We start from the raw sequence: 22,097 nt of genomic DNA, 5'->3' as shown, positions 1-22,097 counted from the left end.
TTAAGGGATTTTATGACCTGGTAGATAAGACTAAGTCATGCCTTATTTTAATTTATATTCTTATTTTTATGAAAAACTAGCGACCCGCCCTCGCTTCGCTTCGGAAACATTAAAACACACATGAAACAAAAAAAAATAATAAAAAAAATTTAAAATAAAAAAAAATAGTGTGTGTGTCCGCTCCGACGCACGACTGGAGTTTACTCCTCAAGAACGATTATAAAATAAATATTCGTGCTATTCCATGGTCGTCAATATCCAAATAAAAAAAAGTGTGTGTGTCCGCTCCGACGCACGACTGGAGTTTACTCCTCAAGAACGATTATAAAATAAATAAATAGATAAGGGAATACGGGTATAAATGAATGCATTTTTGATGATACTTAGATTATGCACGGTAGATTTTTATTCTATTAATTATACAATAAATTTTTTGACATACATAAGGAAGCCATGAAAAAATATAAACAAAACGCGCGATCAGTACGAGGCTTTGTGGCGGACTGCCGGCGCAGCAGCCCGGCGTCACCTGCGATAACGCGGCCGCGCGTTGGCTCCTGATTGGCGCGCGCACGCATCACGCAATCAGGAGCCAATCAGGCGCATAACGCATTTCGTGTGACATGCTAGTACGATTTTGATTGGCGCGCGCACGCATCACGCAATCAGGAGCCAATCAGGCGCATAACGCATTTCATGTGACATGCTAGTACGATTTTGATTGGCGCGCGCACGCATCACGCAATCAGGAGCCAATCAGGCGCATAACGCATTTCGTGTGACATGCTAGTACGATTTTGGTCCCCATAATTTTCATACCCCGGGCCTATATATGTAAATCGATTCTAAAGGAGTAAACTCCAATAATGAGAGAAACGCGCGATCAGTACGAGGCTTTGTGGCGGACTGCCGGCGCAGCAGCCCGGCGTCACCTGCGATAACGCGGCCGCGCGTTGGCTCCTGATTGGCGCGCGCACGCATCACGCAATCAGGAGCCAATCAGGCGCATAACGCATTTCGTGTGACATGCTAGTACGATTTTGATTGGCGCGCGCACGCATCACGCAATCAGGAGCCAATCAGGCGCATAACGCATTTCGTGTGACATGCTAGTACGATTTTGATTGGCGCGCGCACGCATCACGCAATCAGGAGCCAATCAGGCGCATAACGCATTTCGTGTGACATGCTAGTACGATTTTGGTCCCCATAATTTTCATACCCCGGGCCTATATATGTAAATCGATTCTAAAGGAGTAAACTCCAAAAAAGTAGCCTATGTTCATCAGGGACAATGTCGGCTTCTAATGGAAAAATAATTTTTCAAATCGGTCCAGTAGTTTCGGAGCCTATTCGAAACAAACAAACAAACAAATCTTTCCTCTTTATAATATTAGTATAGATTATAATATGGAGTGAAATACTGGTGGTAGGACCTCTTGTGAGTCCGCGCGGGTAGGTACCACCACCCTGCTTATTTCTGCCGTGAAGCAGTATTGCGTTTCGATTTGAAGGGTGGGGCAGCCTTCCAGGTTCCTGGATTTTCTAAGGTCCATTAGCGACTGTAGCCACTAATCATCAGGTGGGTAGTATACTCATCTACCAATAAAAGTACTGCCGTGGTTGTTTAACCTATCCAATCCGCCAGTAGTTAGTAGGAGCAGAGTTCATCCATATTATCTGGAACCGCTGCGTTCATCGACAGTGCGTTTCCAAAGATTTTTGCCACGTACCATCCGGCTTTGGAATGAACTCCCCTCCACGGTGTTTTCCGAGCGCTATGAAATATCCTTCTTCAAACGAGGCTTGCGGAGAATACTTTATGGTAGGCAGCGGCTTGGCTCTGCCCCTGGCATTGCTGACGTCCATGAGCGACGGTGACCACTTACCATCAGGTGGGCCGTATGCTCGTCTGCCTACAATGGCAATAAAAAAAAGTTAGGGGCCAGAGAATGTTTCCTTTACCAGACTCATTTCCCCGCATCGGTAGATGATAGATGTGACAGACGCAATCTGAATTTAATCATTGAATGCTTTTTTTTCACAGCCCACGTACACCAGAGCAACACTATTTTGTTTCCAATAAACTTGAAAGTTTGTTTCGGAGTTTGTTCTTGACGGCAACATCTTGGATGACTGACAAGTGTAGAAAACTTTGAATATTTCGAACTTTTTATAACTAACGTTACATGTTTGATGATTTAAATATGTACTAGAGGTCCCGCAGTAGTCGAAATTCGACTATAAATAATTGGAATTGTAAGTTTTGTACACGATTATGATTGTAATTTATACTTCTATAATCAAAAATTTCGCCAAGGCTACACTATAATAAAATATTAATAAAGACAAACAATATTTAATCTATTCTCAATTTGACCACAGACGTCAAGAACAAAAGTTTGACAATAAATAGTATGCATGCGTGTGTGCGTCAAATACATGGTATTTTTTTTGGAGTTTACTCCTTTAGAATCGATTTACATATATAGGCCCGGGGTATGAAAATTATGGGGACCAAAATCGTACTAGCATGTCACACGAAATGCGTTATGCGCCTGATTGGCTCCTGATTGCGTGATGCGTGCGCGCGCCAATCAAAATCGTACTAGCATGTCACACGAAATGCGTTATGCGCCTGATTGGCTCCTGATTGCGTGATGCGTGCGCGCGCCAATCAAAATCGTACTAGCATGTCACACGAAATGCGTTATGCGCCTGATTGGCTCCTGATTGCGTGATGCGTGCGCGCGCCAATCAGGAGCCAACGCGCGGCCGCGTTATCGCAGGTGACGCCGGGCTGCTGCGCCGGCAGTCCGCCACAAAGCCTCGTACTGATCGCGCGTTTCTCTCATTATTTTATTTGGATATTGACGACCATGGAATAGCACGAATATTTATTTTATAATCGTTCTTGAGGAGTAAACTCCAGTCGTGCGTCGGAGCGGACACACACACAATTTTTTTTTTTTTTTTTTTTTTATTGCTTAGATGTGTGGACGAGCTCACAGCCCACCTGGTGTTAAGTGGTTACTGGAGCCCATAGACATCTACAACGTAAATGCGCCACGCACCTTGAGATATAGTTCTAAGGTCTCAGTATAGTCACAACGGCTGCCCCACCCTTCAAACCGAAACGCATTACTGCTTCACGGCAGAAATAGGCGGGGCGGTGGTACCTACCCGTGCGGACTCACAAGAGGTCCTACCACCAGTATGTAGTGTGTGTAATGTTTTCTTTATTGATTTAATGTATCTTTTATGCATTATTTAAAAAAAAAAATTAGCTTTGTGCACTTCTTCTCTATATTCTCTATAAGTGTGGAAAATTTCATACTCGTCCGTCCGCGCAATTTTCGTAAAAAGGAATACAAAGTTTTCGCTTCACGTATTAATATATAGATATATATACCTATTAATTTTAATTAATTTAATTAGTACAATTTTGGTTGATGCGTGGCTACCGTCGCTCATGGACATCAGCAATAGGGGCACAGCCAAGCCGCTGCCTACCGCTGAATGCTCTATCTTCTATATTACTAGCTGACCCGGCAGACTTCGTAGTGCCTCAATCGATAAATAAAAGACGAACGGGGGACACATCAAAGGAAAAACAAAACTGTTAGTTTTATGTAGTACCGAGCATTTTCATATTTATCTACCTTTTAAACCTTCCCTGGACTTCCACGAATAATTCAAGACCAAAATTAGCCAAATCGGTCCAGCCGTTCTCGAGTTTTAGCGAGACTAACGAACAGCAATTCATTTTTATATACATATATAGATAGATTATAGATATTATTGTTTCACGGAAGTCGTTCCTCAATTAGAGATAACCACTAGTGTCCCGACCACGCGTAGTTTCAAATAATAAATAAATCAAAGTAAATGCCTATCAAACGATTTATTAGTATAACATCCAAAGCTCTACAATATTTACAGGGCAGAGGTTTTCCGCCATCAAGCATTATACAAGCCAACAAAAGTTTCCAACGGTAACTTAACGAATACATAAAAAATTTACTAAGGATCTATCTGCTCGTAAACGGCTGGCCGTTCAACGTCTATATTTTAATTAAGCCGACGGGTTTCGGCGCCATAATCCCCCACGAACACTTCTTCGTCGTTATGTAGATACAGTAAAATAGAATTTCAGCTAAAAGTCGCTTTTTAATATAGCTATATAATTCATTGTTTTTTAAGAGATTTTGTGACCTGGTAACTAAGACCTTTAAGTCATGTCTTATTTTAATTTATATTCTTATTTTTATGAAAAATGATAAAATGGAGGGAAATAAAATGAAATGAGGATGACTAATTTGAGACATTAATCAACTGGGATGAAATCAAATGAAATGAGATGATATGGGATGAAACATAATCTCAGTAAAATGGTGGTCATTTACTGAGATTTTTTCAGTAAACTTTTTGGAGGATCCCGACAGGTTACATCCAGCGGCTTTGTTTCATTTTCCTACATTTGTGCACTTTCACAAATATTAAACAGTTAATAAACCACCGATATTACACATTTAAACCTGAAGAAACACTAAATAGACAAAATCAAACAAATCACAGAACTTCACTCCTCGTGTTCCCGCCAAAAAGTCCCCTTGATAATTTACAAGGCATATACGAAGCTAATAATAAATTAAATAATAACCGTAATAATAATACCTAATACTAATTTACTACAATCTGGTAATTTTTGATAGTCATCGTGGCCTAAAGCATAGGACGTCCGGTGTATTCGTATGTAGCAATGCACCGGTGCTCGAATCCCGCAGGCGGGTACCGATTTTTCTAATGAAATACGTAGATACTTAAGAAATGTTCACGATTGACTTCCACGGTGAAGGAATAACATCGTGTTATAAAAATCAAACCCGCAAAATTGTAATTTGCGTATTTACTGGTGGTAGGCCCTCTTGTGAGTCCGCACGGGTAGGTACCACCACCCCGCCTATTTCTGCCGTGAAGCAGTAATGCGTTTCGGTGTGAAGGGTGGGTGTCGTGTCTGGCACCGGCCTTATTTTACAATCATTGTTCATAAAGTGGCAACATTTCGTTTGATTATATTAGTATATTTTTTTTTTTTTACATTACAACACTGTTCATTACCACGCAGCCGTTTCATTTTGAACTCCCACATCAAAGATCTAATAAAACAAAATTTACGCCGAAACAGTGGGGTAGCCGTTGTAACTATACTGAGACCTTAGAACTCATATCTCAAGGTGGGTGGCGCATTTACATTGTAGATGTCTATGGGCTCCGGTAACCACTTAACATCAGGTGGGCTGTGAGCTCGTCCAACCATCTAAGCAATAAAAATAAAAAATAAAAATTGATTTCCTATGTTTACGAGTCATATAAATCATCTGTATATTTGTGTTAAGTGGTCATCGGAGCCCATAGACATCAAAAACGTGAATGCCGCCACCCGCCTTAAGAAATGAGTTCTAAGTCTCAGTTTTTACAGTACAACGGCAGTCCCACCCTTCAAACCGAAACACATTACTGCTTCACGCCAGAATTAGGCAGGGCAGTGGTATCTGCGCGTGCCGGCTCACAAGACGTCCTCCAATCAGTAATCACTTATCACCTTTGATCAAGATTATTGATCGAAGCTTATCACCGATAAAAAACGTTTACTTGTGGTAGGACCTCCTGTGGGTCCGCACGGGTAGGTACCACCACCATACATGCGGACTCACAGGGTGGTGGGTGGGGCAGCCGTTGTAACTATACTGAGACCTTAGAACTTATATCTCAAAGTGTGTGGCGCATTTACGTTGTAGATGTCCATGGGCTCCAGTAACCACTTAACACCAGGTGGGCTATGAGCTCGTCCACACATCTAAGCAATAAAAAAAAAAGCTTCTCACCATACCTCGTATGAAGAAAATTTAACAATAAGTGACCTGCACATGATAGGTTAGCTTCGTAATACTGAATGCATAAATATTTAGTACCTATATTCATACATAAATTTTTCATAATCTAATCGAATCGCTCGTCTATAGCAATGACTGTATATCAATTATCAAAACAATAATTTATCTGGCTTTTGCAAGACATAGACATAATTAACTAACTTAATTCTACTAACATAAAAGTTTATATTCACAGTATATGTATAACGTCTTACGTTAATAACGTGAATATATAAAATATGTATATAGGCGTTGCCGATACGTTTTTTTTTATTGCCTTTGTAGGGAGACAAGTATACGGCCCACCTGATGGTAAGTGGTTACCGTTGCTCATGGACGTCAGCAATTCCAGGGGCAGAGCCAAGCCTCTGCCTACAAATATACCAATGTACCAGTAGAATATATCATAATTATTATTATTCTCTCTATGATCAAATCGTAGCTTACTTTCGCTCCGAATGACGTCATTTGTAAGGAGTTTTCGACGTGTATTAAATCTCGAAAGGCAGTATTAACTAAATTTATAATATGCATTCTGTTGAGGCACTTTCCGGTATAGGGTAAATTCGTGGTCGTATTACCTTACCTCCAATGCCATGTGAAATTTATTTTCAGAACCGTAATACTTTGATGTCACCCAACACTGAATACAGCCTTTGTGCAGTCGTTCTGCGTTCAAAAGATTTCTCTGCGAATAAAATTGTTTAGGAGCTCGCTACTTTTACTTATATGAACGGTTTTTTATATCCTCCTACCTATACAAGCCTTGAGAGGCTATTTCAGCTTCACCCTAACATGTAGGTGAGCTCACGGGGCTCAAACCGGAAGTGTTGCTAACACTGTCCCTAGCAAGAGCAGTGCTTCGCAGAATCTACCTCCGGATTGGAAACGCGATCCACTAACAAGATCCGTCGCGAAACTCAGTGGGCTGTGTGTATGGGTTAATTCGCTCATGAAGCCCTTCGTCGCAAGCGACGGGTTCGACGAGGACGGTGACCGGTGCTTGTGGTACCTAAAAGCACCGTTAATGGATCGGGAGGATCCGTAATGACGTGTAAACGATTATTATGCAGGACGAAAACGAGTTAGTTGTAAATAGTTAAATAGAAACAAATATCAATTATGTAATATAGTTAATAAGTAATTAAGTAAGAAATGTATGATCTTCATTATTAATTTATAAACCATGTATGCATGTTAGCGTAGTATATCCGAGATAAAAACTATAGTCACCAGGGAACCTCCAAGATAGAAACAGTATAGATATCAGAAGACTTTACTTGTGAGTTCGCACGGGTAGGTAGCATCACCCTACTTATTTCTGCCGTGAAGCAGTAATGCGTTAAAACACTTCACCAACACTAAAGTTCTCAATTCGCTTCTTCCGCTTCGCTTCAGTTTCGATTACTAACTGACTGCGTGCTATTTCTGCAACGCTTTTATAGTCGAAATGCAATCCCTAGAATCGTCGAGAACATTCCACACAAGTCGAGTATTGTGTGCTTCCGCTATCTGAGAATAGATGGCGTTGTACTTCTCGAACGTTCTAGGTGCTTCTAGATCCTTCAACATCCGTTTGGCTATTCGGCGATAGTTGGCGTTACTCTTACCGGCGTAACACTATTTAATACAATGAGTAAATTAAATGTAGATACGACATTGAATATTTCATACAGAATACATGAGGGCAAAGGTCACCAACTACTTTCGCTCAGGTCCGTTTTTAGAAAAATTACCATCGCAGTCCGCACAATGTTTTTTACAAAAAAATATTTGTTAATTAAATGTAATTAAAGAAATAACAAAGTTATTTTTTTACGTTTCAATGAGAAAAATGTAATTTTTTGTTGCGGACTATCTGTCTCAAGTTTGAAGTTAAATTCCGTGCTCTGTAGTCCATGTTGCTGTGTTCTCGCGGACCACAGAAAATGGGTCGGCGGTCCGGATGTAGACCGCGGTCCGCCATTTCGCGACCCCTGCATTAGGGCAAAGATTAAACATTTAAGAGCTAGGTATACGCCTACGCCACATTTCTATTAATGTTTAAGTTTTTCGTTTCACCCGGGAATAAATGGGTTTTTTTCAGCACCGCAAATTCGATCTAGCAATATCAAAAGTTGTCTAGCTCCTGTACTGTCCTGCTTCCCCACATACGGAGTGTAAAGGCCCCTCGCCACAGCAACTTGTTTTCTCACAGCTTGCATTTTGTATGCAATAGACGTCGCTTGCACGGGCGCTATGAAAACTATGATTTATTGCACTGAACATGTGTAATATTTTTATAGAGATGAATTTTAATGTGGACTTTTCTACAATATGTCTCTGAAAGCACCTGAGTCTTGAAGGATAATGCAGTAGGATTTTTTGTGATAATAATAAGACTAGGTACTTTCCGATTTATTTTCGTTTTATTTTGAAAGATATTAATTAAAACATTTGTCGCGTCTATGTCGTTTTCTAGAAAGAATACATTTAAAACGGAATATCGGCTTTATTAATACTGAATGTTTCGTTTTTCCCTTTTTTTTGTAGCTAACAGTTGTACGTGGAAATGGATACAAAATTAAAACGTTGCTATTGAGAGTATAATTGAGGCAGTAATTGAGACGTCGTTTATTATTATATACTTATATTATAGATAGATCATATTCTTGACATCAAACGAATATTGTAATATCAAGAGCCCGACAGCCATTTTAAAGTTTACATATTTCTGAACTGCCGAGGGTCGTGGATTCGATTCCCGCATCGGGCAATATTCGTTGATGAACAGATTTGTTTGATCTTTGTGCTGGGTGTTTATTATCTGTATGTGTACAATATTTAGACGTGCATAGGTATCCATAGCACAGGGATCCTAATTTGAGACCGGATGACCGTGCGTGATTTGTTCACAGTTATTTATTATAATATCTATACAAATAAATAGAATTGGAATGTCTGTTTTTAACAATAAAACAACCACTTCTTACTAAATGCGTAAGTATGTATAAACAATACATAAAAAAAAATAAAAAAAAATTAAATTTTTGTCTGTCTGTCTTCACCCCGCAGCCTCACCCGCTTTTATTGTCGTAACATCGCGGGACTCAGCTAGTTTTATACAAATCTTCACGCCCTACCTTTTTCTATTAAGCTGTTACTGGAGCACATCCACATGATAAGAAAATTTATTGTATAACTGCCTCCCTTTGTCTATCTAAGCTATTATGATTACGATGATCTAGCATTGAAAAACCCTCGACTACACGAATAAAATCGTAGCGGTGTATAATAAATGTGAATTTCTCATAAATGAAAGGCACAGTACTTATGTCAGTCTCGTAATCCGAGCCTAACGCTCACTCTTCAAAGGATTTTTACGTTTTACACTCAAACAATGTCAACCGGGTCACATCCACCGGTTTACGATACAACATAAAAGCTACGCGCGTTTTGATACTTAATTTTGTAACGTAGATACGACCCGAGTCGGCCATTACTTGTTTTAGCGGTTCCCCTGAAGCGGCTGTCTGACTCAAACATGACCTTAGAGTCGATGTTTTTTTTTATTGCTGAAATGAGTGGAGGAGCTCACAGCCCACCTGGTGTTAAGTGGTTACTGGAGCCTATAGACATCTAAGACGGAAATGCGCCACCCACCTTGAGATATAAGTTCTAAGGTCTCAAGTATAGTCACAACGGCTGCCCCGCCCTTCAAACCGAAACGCATTACTGCTTTACGGCAGAAATAGGCAAGGTAGTGGTACCTACCCGCGCGGACTCACAAGATGTCCTACCACCAGTAATTACGCAAATTATAATTTTGCGGATTTGATTTTTATTACACGATGTTATTCCTTCACCGTGGAAGTCAATCGTGAACATTTGTTGAGTACGTATTTCATTAGAAAAATTGGTACCCGCCTGGGATTCGAACACCGGTGCATCGCTCAACACAAATGCACCGGACGTCTTATCCTTTAGGCCACGACGACTTCAATCGAATGGTTATCAGTAAAATGATTTTAAAATAACGCTGAAACGTTTTCATATAAAGTACATTATGATACCCGTTTGAATACGTAATGTTTAGTATGTTTTACTTAAAAACTTCATTAACTTAAGTAATGTTGGTATTGGATAAAATATATGACTAAAAGCTTATGTGGCAAGTTATACTTTTGGTGGGATGCGAGACGAGAAAATACAACAAACACGTGTTTTTTTAAAGCTTAGACGTGTGGACGAGCTCACGGCTCACCTGGTGTTAAGTGGTTACCGGAGCCCATAGGCATCACCCACCCGCCATCAACCTTGAGACGAGAGTTCTAAGGTCTCAGTTGTAACAGTACAACGGCTGTCCCACCCTTCATACCGAAACGCATTACTGCTAAACGACAGAAATAAGCGGGGCGGTGGTACATACCTACCCGTGCGGACTCACAAGACGTCCTACCATCAGTGTTATATTGTGCACTCCTTAGTTATTGTCACTACAGATGTTAGGTTCAGAGGGAAAAAAAGTAATAAAAATCTGATTTGGTTTCTATTTTTTTTATCCCATCACCTGGCTACGGAGCAAAGTTCTACAAAGTTCTACAAGTCCTGTCTGTTTACCTGCAATGACGATACTAGATATTATTTTCCAAGCAAAATGTCGTGACTAGCTGTTATCATCATCAATATCTATGACTAATATTGATCGCTTACAAACAAGTATCCTGAGATTTAGAACGCCGGGGCGAAAAACTAATCGGTATTTTCACTTTGAATAATTTTCACTTTCATATTATATTGAAGACTTGTAGCAATTCGTTTGTTGCAAATGTATCCTTCGGCACTCTCCAATGCGCTAGTATCAACGTGTTTTTTTTTTCTTTGGCGGGCACTCTACTCTTCCAACTTTCCACTACAATAATTGCCTACCTTCGTCTTATTGAGTCTCACTCTCGACTTTCCCTCCTTAGAATGCATTAAAACAAAAACACGTGTGGCACTCGGGGACTGCCGCGGTAAATATTCGCATAGCATTTTTTATCAACTTATGCAATTGTAATTAGATAATAATAATTTAATATTAAAACAACTATAAAATAAGACCATGCTATATTTATAAACATTAACAAAAGCAAAACATTAACTGTTCCCTTCACACTCATAAGCTAGACCGCGCGAGAAAGAGATGGGCAGACTTTTCATGATGCGCATGCAGTGCGACGTCACGCCGCGCGCTTATTCACAAACACTACACAAGCGCAACGTGTGAATGTGTTGAACGCGAGCTACGTGGTAAGCGGAGTTTTAGGTTTTATTTTCGTTACGGAATTTCTTCATTCGGTCGACGCACTTAAAATTGAAAAATTTATAAAATATGATATTTTAATCTTTTTGGTATTAAAAATATAAATTTTAGTCCAAATGTTTATAATAAATTTTACATGGAGTAGACGACAAGCGAACGAACCGACCTTTCAAAGAGTGAAAGCAGTTTAAAAGATCTGCCAGTCGTTATACAAAATATAATGGAGACTTTGACCTGTCAGCTTATAGTGTGTGGCGACAGGAATAGTTAAAACAATGCTATATTAATTTCTCAACAACTGAAATAGTCCAATAAACGTTTAATAATAAAATGCAAATCATACAACCTAAAAAGGATGAAATAAAAGAAATACTAAAAGAAGAAACAGAAAGCTCTCTAAATGGCACATTGTAATAGATATATGTGGAAGATATAACCCAAGGAGGGTTGACGTTGACGCGGCCGGTCGTAAAACTCATGCCAAATTTCTATCCCCCATGCTTAAGGGAGATGATACGCCGCCCGGATATAATGTGGGTGAAGGGCAAGAAGAAGAAGTGCATCATGTCGAAGAGTGAAAAGCTATTTTTTATTGCTTAGATGGGTGGACGAGCTCACAACCCACTTGGTGTTAAGTGGTCACTGGAGCACATCGACATCTACAACGTAAATGCGCCACCCTCCTTGAGATATAAGTTCTAAGGTCTCAGTATGCGAAACGTATTGCTGCTTCACGGCAGAAATAGGCAGGGTGGTGGTACGTACCAACAGTAATTACTCAAATTATAATGTTGCGGGTTTGATTTTTATTACACTATTTGATTTAAGCGACATTAAGCTTAAATACACGACATTTGTTTTTGTAATTAAAGGCTTATGTAGTACTAGTTGACCCGGTAGACTTCGTAATGCCTCAATCGATAAATAAAATATCTAAGCTTTTGTATAAAATAAACTATAAAATAAAAAACAAACAAAAGGAATTCGTCCTACTGGGGACACATCAAAGGAAAAACAAAATTGTTATTTTAATTTAATTCCGAGCATTTTCATATTTATCTACCTTTTAAACCTTCTCTGGACTTCCACAAATAATTCAAGACCAAAATTAGCCAAATCGGTCCAGCCGTTGTCGAGTTTTAGCGAGACTAACGAACAGCAATTCATTTTTTTTTATTTTTTTTTATTGCTTAGATAGGTGAACGAGCTCACAGTCCACCTGGTGTTAAGTGGTTACTGGAGCCCATAGACATCCACAACGTAAATGCGCCACCCATCTTGAGATATAAGTTCCAAGGTCTCAAGTAAGTTACATATATATATATTTAGTTTTTTATATTTTAGTTTTATATATTTAGATTAGCATCAAAAATACGATGTTTTTAATTGAACTTCCAATAAGTTTACCACACTCGAATAGTTGAATTAGTTTTTTTTATTATGTTATTTTTTCCAAATTTTGTACTTTAAATGGCTCTCCTGTAAAGTTGCAAAAAATTTGCTTAACCGAAATAGATTTTCAGCCGTCGATATGGTATTAAGTCTTAATCAAAAATATGAACAGAACTATAAACCCACCATGTGTCCGCAGTCAACAGAATCGGTTTTTTAAAAGTCCTTTAGCTAGGTTAAACAACTAGACTACAAAAAGAGGTCGATCCGAGAAAGAAAAACTTCCAAAAGCCACCAGTAGCGTTGGTTAACGACCTCGAAACCGAAGGTACACTCACACTTAATTTATTTGGCTCGTAAAATAAAATAAAAACATTTTGTTCCATTCAACTTTATAGGCTTTGTTTTATGTATCGCGCGTAACGAGAATCTTTATGGGGACACGCGGAATCCCCGTAAAATTATTATGGATACGACACTGACAGCAGTTTATTGAATATGTTGTCGGGCTTTACGTAATTACGGGGCTTCTGATGAATGATTGAAGCGTCGCTATTAACATGCAATCAATGGACAATTTTGTTCAGCGCAAGATGACGTCTTGCCGTAAAAACTATTTAAATCGAGTTTAAAAATGCAATTGTTAAACTTCATTATGTTTAAATGAAACTTTACTAATTTTTTTTATTGCTTAGATGGGTGGACGAGCTCACAGCCCACCTGGTGTTAAGTGGTTACTTGGTTACTGGAGCCCATAGACATCTACAACGTAAATGCGCCACCCACCTTGAGATATAAGTTCTAAGGTCTCAAGTATAGTTACAACGGCTGCCCCACCCTCCAAACCGAAACGCATTACTGCTTCACGGCAGACATAAGCAGGATGGTGGTACCTTAGAATAATTACACATAGAACGATAGTTCTCTTCAAAGCGGTCTGTCAAAAGCGAGGCAAAAATATAATCTATGTGTGCGTAAGATACTTGTATTTACGCTCGACGAAACGCACACGGCGAAAAAAAGAATGCTGCCAATATATTAACTTTCTCTAAAAATACGGAATTTGAAACTATTACTTGTGATTGAGAACAAATGTGATTATTAGATTACACCTTTTATTTATTTGGAACTCATCAATGATTACTGCTGAACTGATGACAAGGCCCATAGATCCCCTAAATGATTAGGAGTTAAATATAAGTGCAATTCGTCTACCGAAACTACTCGGTAGTGACCCGTTTTGTTTACATCCTAAATAATCTAACGTACCTATTTACTAGAATACACGAATATTGCCTGCATGATGAAAATAAAATCTGTATACAACTTTTTGTTTTTTGTTTAAACCCGCCACCACACAAAATACTTACGTTATTTGGTGTAAAGTTATTTATTAATTTTTGGTGGCATTTTTTATTAGGCCGTTTTTATATGTAATAATAGTGTAACTTACAAAAACACGCAAATATTCTAATTCACTTAGAAGCATTCTAGTTTACGTCTGTATCTATAGTCAAGCAAAGTAGTTAAAGAATGAACTAAGAAAATATTTTAAGTTCAAACAAATAAGAGCCAGAATTGTAGAGAAAAGTCGTTTCAATTATAACTTGTCTATAGATACGGTTCTCAGAGTGATCGAGGTGAGAAAATTTTATGAGAAAAAAAAAAAAACAAATAACATGTATAATTTATTTATTTCAGTAGCATTGTAACAACTGCAACTGTTTTCTGAACAATTGTTGCTTCGATGATAGGAGGAAACCTAAAACCACACCAAAACATAAAATTACATATTTTTATTATAAGTATACTTGTTGTTTTTTTGTCTCAGTTTCCTTATTAATCAATTTAATTAAATTTAAAAAAGCGCTTTTAATTGTCTAATTAAAGAGAATATTTCCCTGTGCTGGCAACATTTTCATAAACTGTGGCATTACAAATTATTGAAATTTATTTTTCATTGTAATGAATGTTTTACGTAAAAATATACGTTCAAACGCATTACTTACCCGTGAAATGTATCGTTACTATCTTTCTTGTGTTTTTCCGATGTACTGTGACATCCGTTCACTGAACAAACCGTCATTTTTAATGAAAATTTCGGGAGTAGTTTTCAATACGACACGTCCTTGAGCACTGACGGGCCGAATAATGAACTTAGCCAATATGGCTAGGTTTGAGTTGCCTCACTTTACGGAGGCGGACTCGGTTTCTATGTGTAATTATTCTAAGGGTGGTACCTACCCGCGCGGATTCTCAAGAGGTCCTACCACCAGTAAGCCGATATTTGACATTTTTCATGAGTTGAATGAGCTTGCGACTTATCTATTGTTAAGTGGTTTTCAGAACTTGTAGACATCACAAATAACAGATAAAGTTGCAATCATGATTGTGTTGTAAAACAGCTGTTCCCTTTAACAAAATCGCTTAGGTAACTGCTAGAGATGAACAGAATGGTAGTACCTACTTGTGCGGGCTCACAATACGCCCTGCTTTTAATTTTAAATATGTAGCCTAGAAAGTAGATATCGTCGTAATTTATATAAAAACAATAGCTGACCCGGCAGACTTCGTAGTGCCTCAATCGATAAACAAAAGACCTAAACTTTTGTATAAAATAAACTTAAAACAAACAAAAGGAATCCGTCCGACGGGGGACACATCAAAGGAAAAACTAAATTGTTATTTTTATTTCATTCCGAGCATTTTCATATTTATCTACCTCTTAAACCTTCTCTGAACTTCCACAAATAATTCAAGACCAAAATTAGACAAATCGGTCCAGCCGTTGTCGAGTTTTAGCGAGACTAACGAACAGCAATTCATTTTTATATATACGAGAATATATATAATATCTCTTATAATCTCTATCTATATCTCTCTTATAATCTATAATATCTTCAGTTCCATGATAGCTATGGCTACATTTACATAATTGCCGAGTAATTACTAAGTTTTATTTTAATAGCTAGTTAAGCTGCTAGTGAGTTTAGAAAATAAGTTTTTCTATCAGAATGTATGCTGTTTGCTATAGTGATTGTTACATTATATTGTGCAGTCATCCATAAAATACATTAACTGTGGTCTGATTTTAGAGACATAATACAAACAGACGAAATATTCTTTACGTTCTTTTATCACGATCTTTATTGCACAGTGCGTCATGATTTGTGCCGTAAGGCGACACGAATGAATGCACAGGTCACACATAAACTTATAACTTAAAACAAATTTATTATACTATTTGTTTTAGTGAATTCGTGAAGAAATGTGTTGATGATGACTTAATTTTGTTGTTATTTTAATACCGAAAATTTTAAATGAGAACAATTCTGACCTTTACAATTGTTTTCAAACGCTCAAATTAAATCTAATTAATTTAACGGCTGTCTGGTGTAGTGGTAAGTGACATGGTCACAACACAAGGGGGTCGCGGGTTCGAATCCCGCCAAGGGAAGATATTTGTATGATAAATATAACTGTCTTTTCCAGGGTTATGGATGTATATTAATTATTAAATATATTAAGTACGTGTATAATAAAAATCTTATATTTATTTTCGTTATCTGGTACCTGTAACACAAGTTCTTTACGAACTTAGCACGGGACCAGTTAACGTGGCGTGATTGTTAGTAAATATTTATTTAGTTTTTTATTTATGTTTCTAAGGAAATCCTCCATAGATACAACCCACTGAGTTTCTCGCCGGATCTTCCCCGTGAGTCGCGATTCCGATCCGGTGGTAGATTCGCTAAGAAGCACTGTTCTACCTAGGACTAGAAACACTCACACTCACTCACAGTTTGAGCTCGTGAAGTCACCTACTAGCCAGTGAGTCGCCGAAATAGGTCATTAGGCTACCAGCCAATAGGTAATCCGTAAATACTAAGTGTGGTAATGAACGACTACCACGATATAGGAATTATACGCCTTAGTAAGATCATTAGTTGTATAGATTATAATATTAGTATTATATAATTACACGCCAAAGTATAGAGGTCGAAACTCAATACCATGTTGTTGTTGTTGTAGTCCTAGGGTATCCCGCTGGTACATAGGGCCCTCACAAGTTGTCTCCACTTTACCCTGTCTTGCGCTTGCTCCTTGACATCACTCCAGGTCACGTTGGCAGTCCTCATCTCACTCTCTACGGTGCGTCGCCAAGTGTGTACAGGGCGACCAGGTCTTCTCCTGCCAAGCGGTTGCCACTCAAACGCGATTGATGCTGCGTTGACTCCGCAATACCATACAATATCCAAACTATTTCTACGGAAAAGTTGTAATGCGTTCCAGTTTGAATGGCGGTGCAGCCGTTGTACTGCAGACCTGAGACTTAGTGATGACATTTGATGACTAGTGATGACATTTACCTTGTTGATGTATGTGGTCTCCAGTGACCACTTAAAACCAGGTGGGCAATAAGCTCCTTCGCCTGTCTAAGCATTAATAAAAGCAAAAGTACTTAAGGTCAGATGCCAGCCGATGTGAATAGAAAATGTAAGCGCTGAGAAGTTGTATTGAACTAATAATAAAATTAATATTCATTGATGTTGTCTTTAAGAATTTAGACTAGACTTGTTTAGGGACTTGTCTAGACAATGTTAATGGATGCAAATCATCTCTTCTCCGAAAGCTATTTAGAGGGATTTTGATTCTGAATTTAGATAAACGATCTTTTTAGCTCGCTAAATAGATATCAGTCTCATTGTCCATTTGGTTTTTAATGGTTACCGGCCCATGAATACCGCTACGTATCTTGAGCAATATCTCTTTTCTTCAAGAACTCGGCAATAAGCAGCGTCTTTTGGCACTCATGCATGGGCGCATATTATAATTTTTTGGACACCTCTCCCGGAGAGGAAACGACCAGACCGCGTGGAAGGTTCCCCATGCTATCCTTATCACCTATATATAAACATTAGATACTTTTTTTTTAAATACAGCTGCTTGTATGTTTTTGTAGATGTTTATAAGACCATTATTAGAAAAATTATTCTTTATATTTTGATATAAGCTACAAACAAAAGTAAACAAACAGCTAGTTGGAAGAAAATCCGAAAGAAGTCTATGACAAGATTATGCATAGATTACATGTCCGTCAGTTCCGATGTCATCAATACGAAAAGGACAAGAAAATAATCACCAGCAACGCAATCAATCAATATTTCAGATGCCTCCTCCATCACTTTTTAAGCCCGTACGTTCTATCATCTTGAATATTTCTACCGCGGAGCAGTTACACAGTCTGAAACGTGGAGCAAACGGTCGTATACAATCGAAGCCGAGAATTCGAATTCATATTATTAGGCATCAGCAATGCCTATGGCTTGGATAACGCTAAGACCAGATGGGTGGTGACTCAACCGTCTATAAAAAATAGGGTGCGTGTACTTATGTACGCGCGTAAGAACTTATACGAAAGAACGCGTTATACTTTATTTTTATTAAACTTATTTCTTTTTTTTTAAATATTAAATAATTAATAATAAATATTTAACGTTAATAATTTAATAATATTTAGTATAAATTATATTAAATAATAATTTTGTCATTTATATTACTAAAAAATGAATGCTAATAACACTTTTTTTTACGAGTGTATGCGCGAAAGTTCACCTGCGGCTATATTCAGACTCGCCAAGTTACGTCGGTCGTATTGTAATGAGCGATTTAGTGGGCAACTTCGTTCTGTTAATTTTGTGTCACGGTGCGCGCGCATCGTAAAAATTCACTCTCATCAATTTTTCATAAAGCGCCTAAAGAAGTATAACTTCAAAAATATCAAAACCTTTACTAGTACTTGAAATCAACGCATAGATAAGTTCAACTTAATTAGCTATGATTATGCCCGCTCTGTCGATATTAAACTCAAACGAGATGATACTTTGAGAGCCTCGCAACCATTTCAGTGTAGACATAATTTTCAACTTTCGCCCAGCTATCAAACAGTAACGCAATTAGTTAAAACAAATAAGGGTAATGTAAATTATGTTTATTAACCGTTACTGCTTTTTGATTAAATATATTTTCTACGTTATAATTCTTAATTTAGTTATATTATTATAATTATTTAGTGTTAAGGATTTCTTGCGACTCTATTGATGTTAATAATATAAGTGTGAATATACCTAATTGAAACTATTCGGATTTTTTTTGTTTTCACTGCCATTTCTTTTGGAAATAGAACACACAAATTCTGTATTAAATAATATTTCGATGAGTCAAACACCCAAATTTGTAGTCTGATTCCTTATTTTTTAAATAAAAAAAACCCTTAATTATTATAGTATTTTAGTTTTATTATTTAGTTTTGTTATTTTATGTTATTTAGTTTTTTTAGTGTTATTATAGTATTATAGTATTGTACTTACTGATTTTAATTAATAGTTTTTTATTTAATATTCTAAATGCTCCTAAGTTGGTTGATTATATGACAATTTATTCTTTTATTTTCAAAAAGGTGATTCTTTTAGCCTTTCTTTTATTATTAAGAAATAATATCAATACTACATATTTTATAACAAAAAACATAAGTGAGCCGGTCATCTAAAGTAGCACACAACTGCACTTTGAATGTAAAGCGAATAATAAAATCATTCACGAACATAAAAACCTCATTGCACGATGTCATTAACTTGTGCCAACTACAAAGCTTTAACTACATTTTGGAAACAATGTGCTTTCAACCGACAGCCCATTTCCAACTTAATGGCGTTTTTCGTAAAAACGTTAATTAAGTTCCTTTGTTCATTTTGGCACATCAACGAATTGAATCCAAATCAAGAGACATAACATTTTAAGTAGCATTTATAAATTATAGTTTTCCGTGACGATACATACATTGTGATGTCTATGGACCCCGGTACTTAAGACCGAGTAGGCGTTGAGACTGATGGGAAGAAACAAAATGATTGCCGCTGTATAATAATGGCACAGTGTAATAATAAAATTGTAAATGACCATAAGTTTTTAAATCCCTTGAAACTATTTTCACAACCACCCTAACTGGTACGAAAGCTCCATTTATTCTCAACCGCCTGAAACTATTTTCATAACCACCCTAATTGGTATCAAAGCTCTGTTTATTTTCAAAACAAAACTACATATAATTAATTCTCGTTCGATCTACCAAATACCATTACTCTATTGATTTGTGATTTAAATTTTTTGAATTTTGAAATAACTCCTCTTCATTCCCCCCTCCGAGCCTTCCAACCTTGCCTTGAACCTTTCACTTCAATCTTGCGTTAAAGTGCAAAACGTGCACATTATGATCGCATCTACACACACAATGGCTAATAAACCTGACAATAAACCTGTAACTATACTGAGACCTTAGAACTTATATCTCAAGGTGGGTGGCGCATTTACATTGTAGATGTCTATGGGCTCCAATAACCACTTAACACCAGGTGGGCTGTGAGCTCGTCCACCCATCTAAGCAATAAAAAAAAAAAAGGTTATTATTAAACAACTAATTGTTGTTTAATAATAAATTCATTTACTTTTTATTGATTGACTAAATTAGCTAGTTGGTCTTACTTATGATTTGATCGAAGGCCTACCGGCCAGTTGCAAAGATCTTTACGGTATTTTCTTTGTCATAAAATGTCCGATATTGAACATTAAGCAATGGATCTATTCTTTGGTTGACATTTTTTGAGTGAAAGCTGTCATTGTGGCAATTGCTGGCTATAACATCTTAGCATTTAGTAATTCACAATTGATTACCCCAAAATAGTGTTCTACATTATACCCTAGCACCCTAGCATATTCTAGTATCTTGTGATGGTACTTAAGTGTATTACTTAAGTACGCCGTTGCAACCCTAGCATCCATAACCCACTCGTGGACAGGTACTATGAGCGTCTGTGCAATAATACAATAATAATCGATGTAAATAAGTCCACGAAACACGTTTCGCATTGAAAACAAGCCGCGTCACTCACAACAAGACCTTAAGCGAAATTGTGAGGAATAATTTAGTGGCAGCGACTCTGTTAATGAAACAAAAGACTTGTTAATTCGTTCGCCGCTTAGGAAACGAAGCCGAGAACTCCCTTCTAACCTTGCCACTTAATCAGTTTTCTTTTCTTATTTAAATCCTTTCATTGGAATTGCTAAATAAAAATCATTTGTATTTTTTTGGGATTTTGGTACTGATGATATGATTTCTTTTCTATATTTTTTTTAAATGTGTCGTTAATACTGAAATGAGCTAAACATGTATTCAAAAAGTAGTTGTGTTTTCTTTGCTATTCGCGAGTCATAGTCATAATTAGGATTATCTAAATGTATAATTTCGTTTCGCGGATTTTAATGTTAGTTATATTTTTTTTTCATTCCTCGTATTTCGGATATTTTTAACAGTTTTCATGGTCACAAACGACTACCTTGAAACTTCAGAAGTAACATGATGACAATAAAAAATGCGAGATTTAACCGTACAAGTAGTTTGAATTCTATTTCAATAATAACCCATAAACCTCTACTGGGGGTACTTTTACGACCATGTAAAGACAGCTTCATCGTAAGTAGTGATTGCTCATGAATACCAGTAATAGATTCAGGGAAGCACTACTCTTGCTAGGGCCAGTATTACCAATTGTCTCAGGTTGATCCAATTACTTCATCTACCGGACCGTGAGTGGCTGGAATAGAACTCTAGGATACCAGGGATTAGATAAAAAAAAATGTTTAAAAAAACTAACAAAATACGCTTTTATTGAAAATCCAACTAAAAAAAAGAAAATAAATTTTAATAAATTTGAATTAAAAATTGTGTAAGAAAAAATGATTTTATTGTAAAAAGCGTGGAGTGCTTTTCAGGATATTTTCAAAATAACCCTTCTACTCATATCTGTTCATAAAATATTTATAACTTATGAAACCATGCACCCCACGCTTTTTTTTACAATAAAATCATTTTTTCTTACACTATTTTTAATTCAAATTTATTAAAATTTATTTTCTTTTTTTTAAGGTGGATTTTCTATAAAAGCGTATTTTGTTAGTTTTTTTAAACTATTATTTATTTTTAATTTTTTAGTTGAATTTCACTTTATTTCAATTTTTTTTTTCATTTTTTTTTAAATATTGATTTGTCATCGGTCCTTAATAAGCATGCCAAATATCGAGTTAATCTGACTTTTTTAAGGGGGTCAAAATCATGTTCAAAGATTCCGTTACAAACATACATACGTCCGAAGCTAATAAAAGCGTATTAAAAAAAAGGAATATTACTAACACAAAAGCACAATCAAGCAAATATACCTTAAGTATTTTCTGATACTCTTACAATTAATAAAACTGTAATACGCTGCGACGAAATATTCTCCCCAATAAATCGAATGGAAGTTTTTGATGGAAGCAATATCGGCGATCCCCTGCTTCTCGTGCATACGGAGCCCGTAGGAACTACGTTCCACTGCAATAAATGTAACGATTAGGGTTGGTAAATCTTAAATTAAAAACCGTCAATCCTT

Source organism: Bombyx mandarina, chromosome 16 (assembly GCF_030267445.1).
Source record: "Bombyx mandarina strain Sakado chromosome 16, ASM3026744v2".
NCBI lineage: Eukaryota > Metazoa > Arthropoda > Insecta > Lepidoptera > Bombycidae > Bombyx > Bombyx mandarina.
Note: the sequence above shows the minus strand (reverse complement) of the source record.